This window comes from Camellia sinensis, chromosome 4, assembly GCF_055761805.1.
Source record: "Camellia sinensis isolate YWXY chromosome 4, ASM5576180v1, whole genome shotgun sequence".
NCBI lineage: Eukaryota > Viridiplantae > Streptophyta > Magnoliopsida > Ericales > Theaceae > Camellia > Camellia sinensis.
The window spans coordinates 101,900,185-101,905,389 of NC_138964.1; positions in this window are offsets into that span (position 1 = coordinate 101,900,185).

Genomic DNA, 5,205 nt, shown 5'->3' on the forward strand with positions numbered 1-5,205 from the left:
TATGCCATTCTCTATCCAAAATACACAAATCATAATCAAAATACATAAATCATAACATATTGTTACACTACAATTACTCACAGTGATTTAGTCGTGCAATGGTCCCTTCAGGCAAGTGACCTACACATGGCACACACACAACTTGATAAGCAATTCATTTTTTCTTAGCTTCTTCACTTTAATTATTTCTTTGTTTCGTTCGTCTTCTATTCATTTCTAAGCATTTTGGAGGACTTAAACATATACATTAACAAATTCAAAGGGTCGAAAAGATGTACAAAAACATGTAGATTTTTTCCTTATTTCCCGCACGTGCAGAAGACCCTCACCGGATGTGCGGAAATGTGTACCGCACGTGTGGGCCGCACATGCTTTTATTTCAGAATGCTCGACTTGTTTCCCCTGTTTTCCGCACGTGCGGCTGTAAGCGTCGCACGTGTGGCTCTGGGCTCTGCTTGAGTAGTTCGAAGATCCAACAAATTCAAGCTTTCCAAATGTATTTCTAAGGCTCAATTCAAGCAAATTCACTTCATAACCATGATATATGAACATATTAAGCATGAAACACAAGCTCAATTAGATCAAACTTCCTTTAAGTTGACATATAGAACTCTAATTTCTAGGTTTCCTTCATTTTCTTCATCTTTTCATATATATACACACTAGCATATCACCCGTGCTATACACGGATTGTGTTTACAATCTATATTATATATTAAGCAAAAGGGGGTTTCTAACCCCCAAGGCCTGTGGGAGCTCCAATATGTCAATCCTAAATTTCTAATTTTTTGTTTTTTTAAAAAAAAAATTAACCTCAGCATTTATTAACTTCTCTCAACCCACAAGACTTTTTGACTTCTCTCATAATTATTGCAGTACCTTTTCCAAAACAAATAATTTGTATATTAAAAAAAATTTAAAACAAATATAAATATTTATATCTATATCCATCTATTTATTTGTATCTGTCTCTAACCCACAAGTTTTGTGGGAGTACCAATATTTGAACCTTAATTTCTTAATTTTTTTGATAAAAAAAACTTAGCACTTATTAAATTCTTCCAAGTCTTTTAACTTCTCCAATACACACTAAACCCTAAACCCTAAACAAAAACACTCACAAAGAAAAAATGTGATTGTAATGTGATGTAATTGTAGTTTGTTTAATGGCTCTTTTTTTTAATATGATTGTTATAGTTAGTTCAATGGTTTTTTTTTAATGTTATTTAATCTTTTTATTTACTATTTTAATTTTATTTTTAATATGATTGAAGTTAGATAAACATAAACACTCACAAAGAAAAAAATGTGATTGTGGGAGCTCCAATATGGCAATCCTAATTTTCTAATTTTTTGTTTTTAAAAAAAAAATTAACCTCAGCATTTATTAACTTCTCTCAACCCACAAGACTTTTTGACTTCTCTCATAATTACTGCAGTACCTTTTCCAAAACAAATAATTTGTATATTAAAAAAAATTTAAAACAAATATAAATATCTATATCTCTATCTATCTATTTATTTATATTTGTCTTTAACCCACAAGTTTTGTGGGAGTTCCAATATCTGAACCTTAATTTCTTAATTTTTTTGATTTTTTTTTTAAAAAAACTTAGCACTTATTAAATTCTTCCAAGTCTTTTAGCTTCTCCAATACACACTAAACCCTAAACCCTAAACATAAATACTCACAAAGAAAAAAATGTGATTGCAATGTGATGTGATTGTAGTTTGTTCAATGGCTCTTTTTTTTAATATGATTGTGGTAGTTAGTTCAATGGTTTTTTTTTTTAATGTTTTTTAATCTTTTTATTTACTATTTTAATTTTATTTTTAATATGATTGAAGTTACATAAACATAAACACTCACAAAGAAAAAAAATGTGATTGTAGTTAGTTCAATAGTTCTTTTTTTTTAATGTGATTGTAGTTAGTCAATGGTTCTTTTTTTCATTTATTTATTTATTTATTTTATTATGGAAAAAATGTAACGTGATTGTAATTTATTCAATGTTTCTTTTTTTTAATGTGATTTAATCTTTTATTTACTGTTTTAATTGTTTTTATTTATAATTATTTATGAAAAAAATATGATTGTAGTTAGATAGCATAAAAATATTTGTGATTTGATTTATTTTTTTCTGATTTGATTTTTAAAGTACCAATTATTGATAATGATTAGATTGTATTTTGAAAAAAAAAATTGTAATTGATTTTTTTAACTCACTGTGTTTTTTGAAAAAAAAAATTATTGTGTTTTTTTAACTATCAATTCACTTAATTTATTATTTGATTTTTAACTCATTGTGTTTTTTGAAAAACAAAATAGATTGTACTCATTAGGGTCACATAATGTATCAATTATTGATGATGATTAGATTGTATTTTGACCAAAAAAAAAAAATTGTAATTGATCTTTTTAACTCACTATGTTTTTTGAAAAATAAATTATTGTATTTTTTAATTATCAATTGACTTAATTTGTAATTGATTTTTTTAATTATTGATGATGATTAGATAGCATTAAAAAAATTGTGATTATGTATGATTGAAGTTATCTCCTTTTGTTTATAATTTTATTTTTTAATATGATTGAAGTTAGATAAACATAAACACTCACAATAAGAAAAATGTGATTGTAGTTTGTTCAATGGTTCTAAATAATCTTTTTTATTTACTATTTTAATGGTTATTTTTTTCAATTATTTTTTTTATTATGAGAAATATGTCATTGTAGTTAGATAGCATTAAAAAAATTGTGATTTGTATGAATAAAGTTATCTCCTTTTGTTTATAATTTGATTTTTTAATATGATTGAAGTTAACTCACAAAAAAAAAAATGTGATTGTAGTTTGTTCAATAGCTCTAAATAATCTATCTATACTATATATTAAACAAAATGGGGTTTTTAACCCCCAAGGCCTGTGGGAGCTTCAATATCCCAATCTGAATTTTCTAAATTTTTTATTTTTTATTTAAAAAAAAACTCAGCATTTATTGATTTGGTCAAAATTCCCTGATCAGCATTTATTAATTTTTTTCAATCCACATATCTTTTCACATGACTGCATTTATTGATTTGGTCAAAATCCTCTTATACAAATAATTATAGATACAATCCGTGTATAGTTATTGTAGTACCCTTTTCAACTTCTACCCTTTTCAACTTCTCCCATACACTATGGTTAGTAATAAGATTGTTAAATTATTTTTATAAAAAATCTTAAAAAACATAATTTATATATTAAAAAAAATCTAAAACAAATATAAATATCTATAATTATCTCGTACATAGCACAGGTGATAGGTTAGTTATCTATATATGTGAATTTTGATTTTTAAATTTTTTTTAAATGTTTTCTTTTTTTCCTTTTTTATATTATTATATTATATTAAAGTTTAATATTTTGATAATAATCATATGTGTTGAACTTTTCAAGAAATTTTTTGTATGCTTGTTCTTAATGTATTAAAGTGACATTATGAGGGATAATAATCATATGTGTTGAGACTTTTCAAAGAATTCATATGTGTTGGATTTCAAAGATTTTTTTTTTATACTTGTTCTTAATGCATTAAAGTGTTATTATGAGGGTATGACTTGGGAGCTGGGAGAAGTTAATAAATGCAAAGATTTTTTTTTTTAAATCAAAAAATCAAGAAATTTAGATTGAGAGGTTGGAGCTCCCACAAGGCTTGGGGTTAAAAACCTCATTTTGCTTAATATATAGTATAGATATTCATGAGCTCAAAGCATGCAAAGAGGAAAGATTAGGAAACAATTCCTCATAATCAAACCCAACATAAGCCGAAAATAGAATAATCTACCCGTCACTTAACCAAATCCTAAGCTTCCATGTTCAATTTCATGAGATATGTTCAACCAAGATCATAACTCAAAACCCTAACTGTTATGAGTGCAAAAGCTTTATCTTAGGTCTTAACTCCAAGCAATTGAAGAGATATTTCAAGTCTTTGAGTTGATTAACACTTACCTTGAACCAATCTTTGAGTTACTCTTTCAATTTCTTCCAATCTCCAAGCTTAGGTTGAATACTCTTATTCTCTCTCTTTTCTCTTCTTCTTCTTCTTCTTCTTCTTCTTCTTCTTCTTCTCTCTCTCTCTCTCTCTCTCTCTCTCTCTCTCTCTCTCTCTCTCTCTCCAGGAGATATTTTTTGGTGGTTTGATGAGTCTAAGTCTCCTAAGGCTTATGTATATACATTACAACTAACAAGGCTTAGCTCATTAAGCCTAAGTTTAAGCTTACTTAAGAGTTTAGCTTAAATAAATCTAATTAATTCATTACGAATCAAATTTTTACAAAACTTCATATTATATTCTAAAAATCATGTTAATCATAACTGTAAACTCAATTTCAGTTTATCGCCCCTCTAAGGCATTCAATTTGTAGTCCAAAGGTCGTAATTTCAACAGATTTTCTCATAACCGACAGATACAAATTTATAAACATGTAATTCACACATTAAAACATAGAATTTCACATCAAACACATAAGCACACATATAATCATGCATAGAATGAGGAAATTAAAGCATATGAAGCATATGAAAGAGTTGGGTTATTACACTCTTCCCCCCTTTAAAAAGTTTGATCCCTCAAACTTATTTTATCTCAAGTTGCAAATAACTACAAATACCGCTGTTTCATTTCCTCTTCTCTCTCCCAAGTGGCTTCTTTCCCATAGTGTTTCTGTCATTCAACTTTCACTATTGGAATTGTCTTGTTCCGTAGCTGTTTCACTTGTCGATCCAAAATTTGAATCGGTTTCTCTTCATAGATCAAGTTGTCATCCAAAGCAATCTGACCGTAGTTTATGACATGGGACGGATCTTGGAGATAGCCCTGTAACATTGATATATGAAACACGTTATGTATTTGCTCCACACTTGGTGGAAAAGCAACACAATAAGCCACTGGACCTACTTTTTCCAAAATTTGAAATGGACCTACATATTGAGGTGCTAATTTTCATTTCTTGCCAAATCTTGTTTGTCCTTTCATCGGGGTGACTTTAACAAAAATATAATTACCAACCTCAAATTCCAAATCCTTTCGTCGGTGATCCGCATAACTCTTTCGCCTACTTTGGGCGATTTTCAATCTTTGTTGAATGATTTTAATTTTCTCCGTTGTCAATTGCACAAGTTCAGGCCCAAACAATGATCTATCGCCGACTTTGGTCC